Source organism: Scyliorhinus torazame, chromosome 8 (assembly GCF_047496885.1).
Source record: "Scyliorhinus torazame isolate Kashiwa2021f chromosome 8, sScyTor2.1, whole genome shotgun sequence".
NCBI classification, from domain to species: Eukaryota; Metazoa; Chordata; class Chondrichthyes; order Carcharhiniformes; family Scyliorhinidae; genus Scyliorhinus; species Scyliorhinus torazame.
Window position 1 is genome coordinate 33395903 of NC_092714.1, and position 17683 is coordinate 33413585.

Consider the following 17683-nt stretch of genomic DNA (forward strand, 5'->3'; position numbering starts at 1 on the left):
CAGAGCGATCTGGCCCCGGGGTTGCCCCCACGGTGGCATGGCCTGCGATCGGGGCCCACCGATCCGCGGGCAGGCCTGTGCCGTGGGGGCACTCTTTTCCTTCCGCCTTCGCCACGGTCTCCACCATGGCGGAGGCGGAAGAGACTCCCTCCACTGCGCATGCGCGGGAATGCCGTCAGCGGCCGCTAACGCTCCCACGCATGCGCCGCCCGGAGATGTCATTTCCGCGCCAGCTGGCGGGGCACGAAAGGCCATTTCCGCCAGCTGGCGGGGCGGAAATTAGTCCGGCGCAGGCCTAGCCCCTTAAGGTTGGGGCTCGGCCCTCCAAGATGCGGAGCATTCCGCACCTTTGGGGCGGCGCGATGCCCAACTGATTTGCGCCGTTTTGGGCGCCAGTCGGCAGACATCGCTCCGATACCGGAGAATTTCGCCCAGGATGTATAATCATCTGGAAAGGAATAATTTGATTAGAAATAGTCAACATGGTTTTGTGAAGAGTAGGTCGTGCCTCACAAACCTTATTGAGTTCTTTGAGAAGGTGACCAAACAGGTGGATGAGGGTAAAGCAGATGATGTGGTCTATATGGATTTCAGTAAAGCATTTGATAAGGTTCCCCACGGTAGGCTACTGCAGAAAATACGGAGGCATGGGATTCAGGGTGATTTAGCAGTTTGGATCAGAAATTGGCTAGCTGGAAGAAGACAAAGGTGGTGGTTGATGGGAAATGTTCAGACTGGAGTCCAGTTACTTGTGGTGTACCACAAGGATCTGTTTTGGGGCCACTGCTGTTTGTCATTTTTATAAATGACCTGGTGGAGGGCGTAGAAGGATGGGTGAGTAAATTTGCAGATGACACTAAAGTCGGTGGAGTTGTGGACAGTACGGAAGGATGTGACAAGTTACAGAGAGACATAGATTAGCTGCAGCGCTGGGCTGAGAGGTGGCAAATGGAGTTTAATGCACAAAAGTGTGAGGTGATTCATTTTGGAAGGAATAACAGGAAGACAGAGTACTGGGCAAATGATAAAAGATTGGGGGGGAAGGGAAAGTCAGGGAACCAAGAGGCGAAGTAATCAGTGGGAAGCGTAGCTGCTTAGGAATACAAAAAAGCACGAAAAGACAAAACTCAGGAGATATGACACAGTGTATGGAAAGGCTCAGTAAACCAAGGTCCACCACACTAAGAAAACAAAAAGGGACGGCCAATAGAGAATTAAAGGTGCTATATTTAAATGCGCGCAGTGTACGGAACAAGGTAGATGAGCTTGTGGCCCAGATTGTGACTGGCAGGTATGATGTGGTAGGCATCACAGAGACATGGTTGCAGGGGGTTCAGGACTGGCATTTAAACATCCAGGGATTCACAACCTATCGAAAAGACAGGGAGGTGGGCAGAGGGGGCGGGGTTGCCTTATTAATTAGGAATGAAATTAAATTAATAGCACTAAATGACATAGGGTCAGATGATGTGGAGTCTGTGTGGGTAGAGTTGAGGAACCACAAAGGCAAAAAAAACATAATAGGAGTTATGTACAGGCCTCCTAATAGTGGCCAGGACCGGGGGCACAAAATGCACCACGAAATAGAAAGTGCATGTCAGAAAGGCAAGGTCACAGTGATCATGGGGGACTTCAATATGCAGGTGGACTGGGTAAATAATGCTGCCAGTGGACCCAAGGAAAGGGAATTCATTGAATGTTTACAGGAGGGCTTTTTGGAACAGCTTGTGATGGAGCCCACGAGGGAACAGGCTATTCTGGACTTAGTGTTATGTAATGAGCCAGACTTGATTAAAGATCTTAAAGTAAGGGAGCACTTAGGAGGCAGTGATCATAATATGGTAGAATTCAATCTCCAATTTGAAAGAAAGATAGTAGAATCAGATGTAAAGGTGTTACAGTTAAATAAAGGTAACTACAGGGGCATGAGGGAGGAACTGACGAAAATCGACTGGGAGCTGAGCCTAGTGGGAAAGACAGTAGAACAGCAATGGCAGGAGTTTCTGGGAGTAATTGAGGACACAGTACACAGGTTCATCCCAAAGAAAAGAAAGGTTATCAGAGGGGGGATTCGGCAGCCATGGCTGACAAAGGAAGTTAGGGAATGCATCAAAGCAAAAGAGAAAGCCTATAATGTGGCAAAGAGTAGTGGGAAGTCAGAAGATTGGGAAGGCTACAAAAACAAACAGAGGATAACAAAGAGAGAAATAAGGAAAGAGAGGATCAAATATGAAGGTAGGCTAGCCAGTAACATTTGGAATGATAGTAAAAGTTTCTTTAAATACATTAAAAACAAACGGGAGGCAAAAGTTGACATTGGGCCGCTCCAAAATGACGCTGGTAATTTTGTGATGGGAGACAAGGAAATAGCTGAGGAACTAAATAAGTACTTTGTGTCAGTCTTCACAGTCGAAGACATGAGTAATATCCCAACAATTCCAGAGAGTCAGGGGGCAGAGTTGAATATGGTAGCCATCACAAAGGAGAAAGTGCTAGAGAAACTAAGAGGTCTAAAAATTGATAAATCTCCGGGCCCAGATGGACTACATCCTAGAGTTCTAAAGGAGATAGCTGAAGAAATAGTGGAGGCGTTAGTTATGATCTTTCAAAAGTCACTGGAGTCAGGGAAAGTCCCAGAGGATTGGGAAATCGCTGTTGTAAACCCCTTGTTCAAGAAGGGAACAAGGAAAAAGATGGAAAATTATTGGCCAATTAGCCTAACCTCGGTTGTTGGCAAGATTCTAGAATCCATTGTTAAGGATGAGATTTCTAAATTCTTGGAAGTGCAGGGTCAGATTAGGACAAGTCAGCATGGATTTAGTAAGGGGAGGTCGTGCTTGACAAACCTGTTAGAGTTCTTTGAAGAGATAACAAATAGGTTAGACCAAGGCGAGCCAATGGATGTTATCTATCTTGATTTCCAAAAGGCCTTTGATAAGGTGCCTCACGGGAGACTGCTGAGTAAAATAAGGGCCCACGGTATTCGAGGCAAGGTACTAACATGGATTGGTGATTGGCTGTCAGGCAGAAGGCAGAGAGTTGGGATAAAAGGTTCTTTTTCGGAATGGCAACCGGTGACGAGTGGTGTCCCGCAGGGTTCAGAGTTGGGGCCACAGCTGTTCTCTTTATATATTAACGATCTAGATGACGGGACTGGGGGCATTCTGGCTAAGTTTGCCGATGATACAAAGATAGGTGGAGGGGCAGGTAGTATGGAGGAGGTGGGGAGGCTGCAGAAAGATTTAGACAGTTTAGGAGAGTGGTCCAAGAAATGGCTGATGAAATTCAACGTGGGCAAGTGCGAGGTCTTGCACTTTGGAAAAAAGAATAGAGGCATGGACTATTTTCTAAACGGTGACAAAATTCATAATGCTGAAGTGCAAAGGGACTTGGGAGTCCTAGTCCAGGATTCTCTAAAGGTAAACTTGCAGGTTGAGTCTGTAATTAAGAAAGCAAATGCAATGTTGTCATTCATCTCAAGAGGCTTGGAATATAAAAGCAGGGATGTACTTCTGAAGCTTTATAAAGCATTAGTTAGGCCCCATTTAGAATACTGTGAGCAATTTTGGGCCCCACACCTCAGGAAGGACATACTGGCACTGGAGCGGGTCCAGCGGAGATTCACACGGATGATCCCAGGAATGGTAGGCCTAACATACGATGAACGTCTGAGGATCCTGGGATTATATTCATTGGAGTTTAGGAGGTTGAGGGGAGATCTAATAGAAACTTACAAGATAATGAATGGCTTAGATAGGGTGGATGTAGGGAAGTTGTTTCCATTAGCAGGGGAGACTAGGACCCGGGGGCACAGCCTTAGAATAAAAGGGAGTCACTTTAGAACAGAGATGAGGAGAAATTTCTTCAGCCAGAGAGTGGTGGGTCTGTGGAATTCATTGCCACAGAGGGCGGTGGAGGCCGGGACGTTGAGTGTCTTTAAGACAGAAGTTGATAAATTCTTGATTTCTCGAGGAATTAAGGGCTATGGAGAGAGAGCGGGTAAATGGAGTTGAAATCAGCCATGATTGAATGGTGGAGTGGACTCGATGGGCCGAATGGCCTTACTTCCGCTCCTATGTCTTATGGTCTTATGGTAATATTCTTGGTAGTGTGGATGAGCAGAGAGATCTCGGTGTCCATGTACATAGATCCCTGAAAGTTGCCACCCAGGTTGAGAGGATTGTTAAGAAGGCGTATGGTGTGTTAGCTTTTATTGGTAGAGGGATTGAGTTTCGGAGCCATGAGGTCATGTTGCAGCTGTACAAAACTCTGGTGCGGCTGCATTTGGAGTATTGCGTGCAGTTCTGGTCGCCGCATTACAGGAAGGATGAAAATGAAATGAAAATTGCTTATTGTCACGAGTAGGCTTCAATGAAGTTACTGTGAAAAGCCCCTAGTCGCCACATTCCAGCGCCTGTTCGGGGAGGCTGGTACGGGAATCGAACGATGTGGAAGCATTGGAAAGGGTGCAGAGGAGATTTACCAGAATGTTGTCAGGTATGGAGGGAAGATCTTATGAGGGAAGGCTGAGGGACTTGAGGCTGTTTTCGTTAGAGAGAAGAAGGTTAAGAGGTGACTTAATTGAGGCATACAAGGTGATCAGGGGATTAGATAGGGTGGACAGTGAGAGCCTTTTTCCTTGGATGGTGATGTCTAGCACGAGGGGACATAGCTTTAAATTGAGGGGAGATAGATATAGGACAGATGTCAGAGGTAGGTTCTTTACTCAGAGAGTAGTAAGGGCGTGGAATGCCCTGCCTGCAACAGTAGTGGACTCGCCAACACTAAGGGCATTCAAATGGTCATTGGATAGACATATGGACGATAAGGGAATAGTGTAGATGGGCTTTAGAGTGGTTTCACAGGTCGGCGCAACATCGAGGGCCGAAGGGCCTGTACTGGGCTGTAATGTTCTATGTTCTATTGCACAGAATTGTTCATTCCTGTCTGCCACACAAGTGAAATGGGAAAGGTGGCCAATCCATGGCTCACAAGGGAAATTAGAGATAGTATTCAATCCAAGGAAGAAGCACACAATTGGCCAAGAAAAACAACAGGCCTGAGGATTGGGAGCAGTTTAGAATTCAGCAAAAAAGGACCAAGGGATAGATTAAGAAGGGGAAAATAGAGTACGAAAATAAGCTTGCAGGGAACATAAAAACTGACTGTAAACGTTTTAATAGGTACATGAAGAGAAAATGATTGGTGAAGACAAATGTAGGCCCCTTATAGTTATAAACAGTGGAATGTATTGTAGGGAACAAAGAAAGGGCTGAGCAACTAAACACATACTTTGGTTCTATCTTCACAAATGAGGACACAAATCAGATATCAGAAATGTTGGGGAATACAGGGTTTAGTGAGAGGGATTTGGCTGTTCTTGACATTGGAGGTACTCTCCGGGTTTTCAGAGGATGGCTCTACCCTGGAAGGTGTTACAGTCTCTTTTTCAGAAAGACGACTTGTAGCAGCTCGGGGCTCTTCAGAAACCTCGTTTTCTGCTGATTCGCCAGAAGTCGTAGTCACACGATCTGGCAGCATGGCCGGCGGTTCACCCTGAGGTAGTTCTGGAATACACGGCCCTGGCACATTGCTGCGTGCAGCTAATGATTGATCTGCATGTCACCTCCACACTAACCCATTTTCAGTTTGTATGGGAGACAGGGCCGGTTTGAGCCAATACAGTTGCAGGAAGCCACTTCTCATTGGAATTCTAGCTGTGTGCCAAAACTTGCTCTCCTTGTCGAAACAAGCGTCATTTGGGATTACCTTCTCTGCTTAAGATTTGTTACTGCTGATTGCATTCTACTAGAATCATAGAGTTTTTACAGCACAGAAAGAGGCCCTTCGGCCCATCGTGTCCGCACCGGCCATCAAACACCTATCTGCTCGACTCTCATTTTCCAGCATTTGGCCCATAGCCTTGTGTGGCATTGAAGGTTCCCATGTAAATACTATCTTGGACATCTCCTGCTGTAAAAGTAGATCAAATGTAGGTCTCAGCTTTCTCTTCAGTAGTAGTAAAGCTGGGGAACTCTACGTGGTCCCATGTGTGGTGCTGCGATATGTCGCCAAGAAACCGTTTAGGTGCCGATTTAATGAACTTTGGTCCTTAGAGGCTTTCAGTACATGTTTCAAGGACTGGACAAACCTTTTGGACTGGACAAACCTTTTGGGTAAACAATTTGTGAATGGGTGGTGAAGTGCTGATTTTATGTGTTGGATACCATTCATCTTCAGATAGTCTTCAAACTCCTGAGCTATGAATTGTGGATCGTTATCGCTCACAATTTGCTCTGCTTTCCCAAATCTAGTGAAATCACGCTGACTTTTCCACGGTTTGTTCCGCAGTTTGTTGACTTCAACAGGACCACCTCAGGCCATTTGGATAGTGCATCTATGACAACCATGAACATGTGACCCTCGTATGGACCTGCAAAGTAAATGTGTAGATGTTGCCATGGCATTTTAAGCCACTCCCATGGATGCAATGGGAACATTGTAATCACAGACCCATATGCAGAACAGGACCCCAGTACCCAGGTGGACCTCTTGGCTTCTAGCAGACAAACCATCCATATCAAAGATGTAGCCACTCTCCACTGCACACAGAGCAATTTCAAATTTCATATAGTTGATCAGAGTGTCAGGCCACTATTAGGTCTTCGGGACTGCATTACATCGGGGCTCATTCAACTTGATCCAGAGGTACATGCTTTACGACACCGGGCCCCAGAAATGATAGAGTACAAAGACCTCTTCAACTGTCATTGGAAAGCTACCAGTAATATACCACATGAAACTAGATGCCTCAGTACCACCAACAGTTTGTGCTCCGAGAAGAGTCACAATAGCATTGACACAGAAAGTAGTCACTGAGCTGCATCGGATGACGACGCTCGGTGTAATAACAGAATGGGGTTCAGCAATGCTGGCCACAGTGAAGAAAGACAACATGGTAAGGATATGCATTGATCCAGTGCACTTGAATAAGGCACTGCTCAGACCCTCATCACCAATGAAGACAATGGAGCAGGTGATAGCAGACATGCCAAATGCAAAGTGCGCAGCATCCTGGGTGTGAAAGGCAGGTTCCAGCAAATCCAGTTAAACAAAGAATCTTTGAAACTTACCACATTCATGGCTTCAAGGCAGATATCGTGTTCTTCATTTCATAGAATTTATCATAGAATTTACAGTGCAGAAGGAGGCCATTCGGCCCATCGAGTCTCCACCAGCTCTTGGAAAGAGCACCCTACCCAAGCCCACACGTCCACCCTATCCCCATAACCCAGTAACCCCACCCAACACTAAGGGACATTTTGGACACTAAGGGCAATTTAGCGTGGCCAATCCACCTTAACCGGCACATCTTTGGACTGTGAGAGGAAACCAGAGCACCCGGAGGGAACCCACGCACACACAGGGAGAACAGGGAGACTGCGCACAGACAGTAACCCAAGCTGGAAATCGAACCTGGGACCCTGGAGCTGTGAAGCAATTGTGCTAACCACTATGCTACCGTGCTGCCCTATTTACCCTATGGGATCTCCACTGGCAGCGAGGTCTTCCAACCGTGCATGGCGCAACTCTTTGCAGACCACCCTTGCGAGTTCATTGTCCATGACGTCCTGGTTTGGGGTTGTACTATCAAGAACATGATGCAGGTCTTCATCTTGTCCTCGACAGAAATGGGACAATACAGCTAAAGCTTAACAGCTGAAGTGAAATGTAGATTCACGTTCAACCTGGTTCCTTACGTGGGTCACCTACTCACAGCCAATAGTGCAAAGCAGATCAGACAAGACAATGGCTGTACAACAGATGGCCATCTCCATGGAAAAGCATGATTTACAAATTGTCTCAAGATCAATCCTTATTATAGTGAGGCCACTGACATAACAGTGAATTTGTTCTTTCATTTTATTCCATGGACCTTCAAAGTATTGATGCGTATAATGTTAATGGTTTTCACATTTCAAGTTTAAAGGGAAAGCCTATTTGTGTTTCAAAATGCACCAATTATCATTCAACTTTCTACTGACCGTCTCTGGCTGATATAAAATTTGGTTTTTTTCCAATTTTCCCGCCCCATGTTCCAGGACTGTGTTATCACCTAGTCCATAACTTCGGGTCTCATGAAAAGGTAAAGGGGAAAAGAGACGTGATGGACTATGCACCAGTTGCAACAGTTTAATCCGTGCCACACCGTATATAAATAGTTATGGAAACCATAGAAATGTTACAATGCAGAAGGAGGCCATTCAGCACAACTTGTCGATGCCAGCCCGAGGACACCCAGGTGCAATTTCTAATCCTACGTTCCTGCACCCGGTGCCCTGTAGCTTACAGATGTATTGTTATCCTGTTCAATCTGTATGTTACAAAACAGTTTGTACACACTTTCTCTTCGCGCACACGGTTACATCTCAATGCCATCGGTTGTCCCAACTAAACAGTGAAACTGTATACAGAGTGGGCACGTGACAACCTGATGATGCCTCTGCAAAAAGGGCCACAGGTCGGGAGCACAGAAGTCTCTCTGGGAAGAGTACGAGTATGAAGTAACTGCTCAGCAAGTGAACAAAACATTCTTTGTTACAAGTCTTTGTTGTCAGTGTTTGGGAAACCAGCATCTCTGCACATTGTGAGTTTCTGTGTGCATCTTTATAAATGAAACATCCATGTATATTTTTGTATTTTATTTACACCTTCCTGCCATTGATTTTATTATGTGGCAACGTTATAAATATATACCTCAGAATTTGCAATAGGAAGTGTGCACTGATGGAAAGTTTTTGAAATACTATTACTCAATCATCCATCATATTTCAGCTAATTCGGGGAATATCTGTCATGTTGCTGTTCTTGCTGTTTCCTTCCACGCGTCTCTCTTTCTCTTCTCACCTGCTTTGCTCCTTTAAAACTTCTCTTCGCTACTCTCGCTGTTATCCTCTACCTCTCCCTTTTCTTTCAGGTGAAAGACAAAGTGTGCTGAGGAGAAAACCATCCACGACTGCGAACTATACACTTGAGGTGGGTGTTGAGGAGGGTTGGAAGGGGAAAAAATGCTCCTCAGTGGCTTTCTTCTCTGCTCCTTCCAGTGACAATTGGATGCACCCACTCAACCCTAGCTGCTGTCAATATTTTTAAGTAATTTGATGCCAGTCATCAATGACAGACAAAGACCACAACACTCAATGTTGCTGTAGCCCACAACCCATCAAAGCACATCTTTAAATCCAGTCAAAATAGCTGCACTAAAGTACTGTTTAACTGCTACTGGTGCACTACCAAAAATTACTTTTTAGCAGATATGGTTTGACAATGTAATTTTTTTTTAATTTAGAGGGCGTCATTCTCCGACCCCCCGCCGGGTCGGAGAATGGCCGTTGGCCGCCGTGAATCCCGCCCCCGACCCGCCGAAGTCTCCGGTACCGGAGATTGGGCGGGGGCGGGAATCGGGCCGCGCCGGTTGGCGGGACCCCCCGCTGGATTCTCCGGCCCGGATGGGCCGAAGTCCCGCACAGAAATTGCCTGGTCCCGCCGGCGTAAATCAAACCTGGTATTTACCGGCGGGACGAGGCAGCGTGGGCGGGCTCCGGGGTCCTGGGGGGGGCGCGGGGCGATCTGACCCCGGGGGGGCCCCCCACGGTGGCCTGGCCCGCGATCGGGGCCCACCGATCCGCGGGCGGGCCTGTGCCGTGGGGGCACTCTTTCCCTTCCGCCTCCGCTACGGCCTCCACCATGGCGGAGGCGGAAGAGACTCTCCGCACTGCGCATGCGCGGGAAACTGACAGCAGCCGCTGACGCTCCCGCGCATGCGCCGGGAAACTGACAGCGGCCGCTGACGCTTCCGCGCATGCGCCACATTTCCGCGCCAGCTGGCGGGGCAACAAACGCCATTTCCGCCAGCTGGCGGGGCGGAAATCCCTCCGGCGTCGGTCTAGCCCCTCAATGTTGGGGCTCGGCCCCCAAAGATGCGGAGCATTCTGCACCTTTGGGCCGGCGCGATGCCCGTCTGATTGGCGCCGTGTTTGGCGCCAGTTGGCGGACATCGCGCCGTTGGGGGAGAATTTCGCCCAGAGTGTCCAATTATTCTTTTCCAATTAAGGGACAATTTAACGTGGCCAATCCACCTAACCTGCACATCTTTGGGTTGTGGGGGTGAAACCCACGCAGACACGGGGAGAACGTGCAAACTCCACACGGACAGTGACCCAGAGCCGGGATTCGAACCCGTGTCCTCGGCACGGTGAGGCAGCAGTGCTAACCACTCCGCCACCGTGCTGCCCTTTATGATGTAATTTTTAAAAGGATCTTCACCGGCAGGAGAAGCATGTTTTTCTAGCTCTATGTGACTGAGGTAAGTTTCCATTCATGATTTCAGTGTCTTTTGCACTTGAGCAACGTCGTCATAAACGTCCCCTGACAACCAACTCCAAATTTAATAGCTCCGTGTGGTGAAGTAAAGTTTGGATTAACTGTGTTTGTCACAGTTTTGCAAACTGGAAAGCGAGGAGCTTAAATGCTGAGTGGGTTTCTGTTTTTACCTAATTTGACAAGAGCAACTGTCTCCTTGAGGAGCATTAAGGACGATACCAGTCTTTCAGAAGCAATGTTCAGCAATTAATACTTGACATGCTTTCCCTTTTCTTGGATGAGAAGCAAGTTCCTTTGCTTCAGGAAATGGTCAAATCTTAAAATAATGCACTTTTCCTATCAATCATCAGAAAACATGTTTGAAATTCTGGCCTGGCGTGTGGGTGTTGCTGGCCAGGCCCTGGCCTTGAACTGAGTGGCTTGCTAGGCCAGTTCGGAGTCAGCCACATTGCTGTGGGTCTGGAGTCACATGTAGACCAGACCAGGTAAGGACGGCAGATTTCCTTCCCTGAAGGACATTAATGAGCCAGATGGGTTTTTACAACAATCATTTTGTGGTCATCATTAGACTTTTAATTCCAGATTACTGAATTCAAATTTCACCATCCACCATGGGGGTTTGAACCTGGGTGCCCAGGGCATTACCCTGGGTCTCTGGATTGCTAGTCTAGTGTCAATACCACTATGCCACTGCCTCCCCTCACGGGGAGGTAGGAGTGGTTCAGCTGGTTTAGCACAATGGGCTAAACAGCAGGCTTGTAATGCAGAACAAGGCCAGCAGTGCGGGTTAAATTCCTACACCGGCCTCCCCAAACAGGCGCCGGAATTTGGCGACTAGGGGCTTTTCGCAGTAACTTCATTGAAGCTTACTTGTGACAATAAGCAATTATTATTGTTATTATTATGGTATAGTCCTTGATCTGACATGCTGTACGACAGCTTATGCAAAATAGAAATCAGAAATATAATACTATTTTGATGGAATCCTAATAGCTCAGGTAAAACACAGTAAAAGACAGAGAAGTCACACTGTATGATAATAAGGGGCTGGTTTAGCACACTGGTCTAAATCGCTGGCTTTTAAAACAGACCAAGACAGGCCAGCAGCTCGGTTTGATTCCCGTACCAGCCTCCCCGAACAGGCGCCGGAATGTGGCGACTAGGGGCTTTTCACAGTAACTTCATTTGAAGCCTACTTGTGACAATAAACGATTTTCTTTTTTTCTTCTTCTTTCTAATGAGTGATGCTAACAGGAAATTCCTTAGACCTCTATTTTAGCAATATTTATAAGCTGTGAGTGTTAAATAGCACTTACTAACATTACAAAGCTCTATTTCAATTTATCTTGCAAAGCAGAATTTAAAACTGTGCAACTAACAGCCAATTCAAAGATATAGACCGGGACTCTCTGCCGGCGGGATGCTCCGTTCTGCCGGCGCCTGCGGGTTTCCCGATGGCGTGGGGCTGTCCCAAGATGGGAAACCCCATTGACCGGCTGGCGTAACGGAGAATCCGGCCGGCCAGTCGGGGCAGAAATGTGACGCGGCGGGGCGGAGAATCCTGGCCATAGTTACTGCTGAGGAGACTGTGACGAAACACAAGTAGATATTAAACTTGCAGGATAGGCATGTAAATGGCAAAAGAATTTCAATGTAGATAGTTGTGTTCCCCTTAGAACATGCAAATGTTCTTAAAAGATCAAAGAAAAACAAAGAACAAAGAAAAGGACAGCACAGGAACAGGCCCTTCGGCCCTCTAAGCCTGCGCAGACCATGCTAGCTGTCTAACCTAAAACCTTTTACACTGCCGGGGTCCGTATCTCTCGAGTGCCATCCTATTCATTTGTTTGTCAAGATGGCCCTGAAATGCCACTATTGTACCTGCTTCCACCATCTCCTCCGGCAGCGAGTTCCAGGCACCCACTGCCCTCTGTGTAACAAACCTCCCTCGCACATCTCCTCTAAAATTTGCCCCTTGCACCTTAAACCTATGTCCCCGAGTAATCCCACCCTGGGAAAAAGCTTCTGATTATCCACTCTGTCCATAATCTTGTAGACTTCTATCAGGTCGCCCCTCAACCTCCGTCATTCCAGTGAGAACAAACTGAATTTAACCAACATCTACTCGTAGCTAATGCCCTCCATACCAGGCAACATCCTGGTAAACCTCCCCTGTACCCTCTCCAAAGCCTCCACATCCTTCTGTTAGTGTGGCGACCAGAATCGAACACTACTCCAAATATGGCATACTAAGGTTCTATAAAGCTGCAATATTACTTGCCAATTTTTATACTCAATGCCCTGGCCGATGAAGGCAAGCATGCCATATGCCTTCTTGACTATCTTCTCCACTTTCAGTGAGCTGTGTACCTGTACACCCAGATCCCTCTGCCTATCAATACTCTTAAGGCTTCTGCTATTACCTGTATATTTCCCACCTTTAGACCTTCCAAATTGCATTACCTCCATCTGCCATCTCTCTGGTAAGCCTCTAACCGATCTATATCCTGTTGTATCCTCTGATGGTCCACATCGTTATCTGCAATTCCACCAACCTTTGTGTCATCTGCAAACTTATCAATCAAGCCAGTTACATTTACCTCCAAATCAGGTATATATATCCCAGAACTGATTCCTGAGGAATGCCACAAGTCACAGCCTTCCATTCAGAAATGCACCCTTCCACTGCTACCCTCTGTCCTCTATGTCCGAGCCAGATCGGTATCCATGTTGCCAGCTCACCTCTGATCCCATGCGACTTCACCTTCTGTACCAGTCTGCCATGAGGGACCTTATCAAAGGCCTTATCCATGTAGATAACAGGTAGAGTATTTCAGCGTAGAAGCAGGTTCTTTGCTGAGTGTACTTCCCGCACTTCTAAACTATTTGATTATAGGTGGAAGAGGCTGCTGGTAATGTGTGCAAAGTCCTGGAGCTCCCTGGATGCGATCTTCTGGGCATTGTCCATCATGATCATCCTCTGGGGAATGCCATGTGTAGTGAACTGCCTCTTCAGCTTCCCAATCACGGTGCTGCTCCTCATGTCAGGCAGATAGTCGTCTTCATACCAGCCTGAGCACAAATCAATCAGGACCAGTTACAGTTTCCTATTCCATTCAAATATACCTGCCACCATGAGTGAGCATGGAAAGTCTGAGACCTCATGGAGCTGCAGTAGTTGTTGCACATCTGGACACTTCCCTCTCTATGTCCACATACATTGCGGACCAGTTCATGGTTTCCTTTTTCCTACAGTTTGTTGCTTCCACCCCTGGGTGTCCTTGGTGGCGTTGCTGAGCATAGTATCTCTGCAGAGGGCTGGGGATGACAAACCTCTGGCCACCTAGCATCAGTCTGCATTGCACGATTAACCCCTCTCTTTCGGAGTAGAAAATGTGGAGTTCATGGGGAAATTCCTTTGACACCACGGGCATTCTGACATAGTGACGTCATGCAGCTGCCTGTGGGACAACTTTGAGGTCCTCAATTCTGTGGGATGACAATACTAAAATATCCTCCTCATGATCGGCTTACTTGGTGGTGAGTAGGTACGCCCTAGAGAGGGCATCAGTGAGGCATGGCTCCTTACTGGTGTTTGCAGTCAACACTGTTTTGCAGCATTGTAGATTGAACATCATCCGCTGTAAGTGTGGTGAGGAAGAGGCTTTTTCAGGATGTTGGGTAACTGTAGCATTGGGCATGTCGGCTACACAATGCTGAACCAACGTCATAGGATGGTGGGTCTCAGAAGTGCTTTATTGAAGTGAACTAAATTAATGCAGCTCATGACCTTTACTGCAGCTACCCTCATAGAGACCCACTGTATGACCTCAACTATGGGGGCTACTACACTCAGTCTTGTCATTCGATCTAATTTGTCGATTACCTTCCATTTCATAGCCAGGGTTACTCTTCTTGGACCACAGACAGCGGGCGTTACTGAGTCATCCAGCCTCTTGTGATATATGGCAGGCAGCTTCCCAATAATATCACAATCAAACAGGTCTTTGTATTCTAAAATCTCTGGGGCTTGGTGCTGTTGGGTGTGTACATCCAGCCCAAGCTGGATTGGCCCCAACGTAATGCTGTCCTGGAAACCCAATAGCGGGTTTGCACCTTGGCCGACTACATGGAATTGGAACTTACCCTGCATGCAGTGAAGGGTGGCCACACCTTTTGTACATATGGATTGTCCGCCATATGCAATGGGATTAACCTTTTTGGTGGAACTTAGTGCAGCTCAGGGCTCAATTTCCCACAGAAGCGGCTTCGACAATACATTGCATTTTGGCCCGGTCAGGATTTTGACTTAAAGTTTTGCATTGCTGTGAGCGATGTTTAACATTATGAATATTGCAAAATAAATTATTAGCAAAGGCAGATAATAATTAATGAAGGCATTAGAGATTGTGCAGGCTATGGAAAGTGCTGAAAGGGGGACAATGGAACTCCAAAGCACGCACGCAGGCGCAGTCCACCATGTTTGGTGGGAAGCCGTTGGTAGGCGTGGCACCAGGGAGGAGGGCACAAAGTAATGAGAAAAGTGGCTCAGTGCAAAAGAGGGATCGGGAATTTGATCCATAGACCAGGACCAATGAAGATTGGATTGGATTTTGTTTATTGTCACGTGTACCAAGGTACAGTGAAATGTATTTTTCTGCGAGCAGCTCAACAGATCATTAAGTACATGAAAAGAAAAGGAAATTTTTTAAAATACATAATAGGGAACGACTGTAAGATAAGTAAAACCAGGATCTGTTAGGGAGAGCTCGCAGAGAGGCACCACTCTCCGGCGCCATTGCCACTGGTGTGGGGAAGATCACCACCAGTAGAGATGTAAATTCAAGGAAGCTGTATGATTTGCCTGCGATACGAAGGGGCACATCAGGACCAAGTTCAAGACTTAAGCAGAGCCTATCGGGGGCCAACAAGAAAGAAATTCTGACTCTAAATGACCCTGAAAATGGAGCTGAAGTACACAGGTTAAACATTAAGGAGGGCAAGACAGTCCCAATCACGATTGTGTCGATGGTAAATGGCCAGCCACTTAATGGAGCTGGCTACAGTGCCTCTGCTACAATTATAGGAGAACAAACTTATCATGATTTGCAAGGGGTTGGGGAGGGAGGAGAGCCCCTGAAGTTAAGCACGAAGGCCAGTCTAAAATCACAACATCCATGAGCGACCAGCGCCTGTCAGCTCAACTGCCTCTCATAGTAGTGAGGGGGCTAAGAGCCAAGTCTGATGAGCTACGAAATGGCTTCAAAATGAATGAAGGAGATTTTCATGATGTCTTAAAAAAATACCAGGCGGTGTTCCAAGATGGGTTAGGCAAGTTAAAGGGCCTCAAAGCAAAAATTTACATGGGAACCGAGGCCTCGTCCAAGTTTTACAGAGCTTGACCGGTGCCCTATGCCTTACAACAGAAGGTTGTGTTAAAGTGGGTGGAAGAATTAGGCATCATCAAGTCTGTACAATGTTTGGGCTGGGCAGTTCCCACCGTGCCAGTGGTCAAGTCATATAGAACCATTAGGTACGTGGGGACAATAAACTAACCGTGAATCAGGCAGCAAAATTGGACCCATGCCAATACAATAATTGAAGATTTATATGCTAAATTAACAGGAGGTTTAACTTGCTGAGCCATGCATGCCAACAATTAGAATTAGACGAGGCATCTATAGAATGTATTACTATAAATACCAACAAACGCTTATACCAGTATTCCCGGGAGTCGGTGTGTGTGTTCTTCCAGCGCTAATTGGGAAGCTGAACAGGACCCACCTAAGGTGGTTGTCTTATCAAGATGATGCACTGACTACAGGAGCGACCGAAGAGGAGCACCTAGCAAATCTCTGAGAAGTTTTAAAAAGAGTTAAGAAGGCTGGAGTAAGGCAGGGAAAGGTGTATAGTCCACACCAGAGGTGGTATTGGAGAGAGCATCCGAAAGAAGCCTTTGAACAGGTCAAACTAGCTTTGCAGTCATCCAGTCTCTTTATTCATTTTGACCCCTGAAAAAGAGATATTTCTCACCTGCGACACGTCTTCTTACGGAATTGGAGCGGTTTATTGCATAAGATGGAAGATGGTGCAGAAATCCTCTGCCTCGAGGACTCTGACCGCTGCTGAAAAAGCTTGTTCCCAAATTGAAAAAGAAGGACTAGCCGGAATCTTTTGGAGTGAAAAAGTTCCATCAATATGTTTGTGGACGGGACTTCATAGTAATTACTGACTACAAACCCCTATTAGGCATGTTTTATGGAGAAGGCCATTCTTCTCATAACTTCAGCTAGGGTCCAACACTATGCTCTATTATTAGCAGCCTACGAGTCTACTTTTCAGCTTAGGCTTGGCACTCATATCAAATGCGAACACTCTAAACCACCTTCCCTGACTGGAAAGTATACTGCCTCTGCCAGTACCACAGGAAATTGCTCTTGCTCTAAATGTTCTCGATACATTACCCTTATCGGCGCAACAGATCAAGTTTTGGACCCAGAAGGACCCTGTATTATCTAGAGTTAAGCATATGGTCCTCTGCACTGGCATCATGATAACAGGTTTGAGAAATCAAGACCCTTTCAGATAAGAAAGGACAAGTTAAGTTGTGAAGAAGTGGTATTATGGGGAGCGCAAGGGTGGTTGTTCCCACTCCTGCTAGAAAGTGATTATTACTGACCAGGTTGATCGTGAGCACAACTACATATCGATTTTGCAGACCCATTCATGGGCACCATGTTCCTGCTCATAATAGACGCATACTCCAAGTGGTTGGACATTGACAAAATGAAGTCCACAACCTCATCAGCAACAATAAAGAAAATACCCAAGGTGCCAGTCTCGGATAATGGGCCTGCAGTCACTTGTGAAGAGTTTGAGCATTTCATGTGTTGCGACACCCTGGGCTAGGGCACGGTCAATTCCAGCCCCCCTTGACCCAGAGTTGCAACACAATTGAATGAACAAATAGGGGCTTTTCACAGTAACTTCATTGAAGCCTACTTGAGACAATAAGCGAATATTATTATTATTAAATAATTCTTAGAAAAATACCCAAAGCCTTTGACCCTTGGCTGTCCAATAATTACAGTCACCAGGTTTGTAAATCTAAACATAATTACTTTTTATAACAAGTACTATAATGAAATATGCAGCAAAAACAACTGGGTAGCTATCATCTAATTCTTAATATCCCACTTTAAATTGTCCCCACCCTCTACACACACATACATGACAAACAAACAGAGGGGAAGAGAGGGGTGAAAATACAAGGGAAAATAATGGTTGTCTTTAAGCAAAC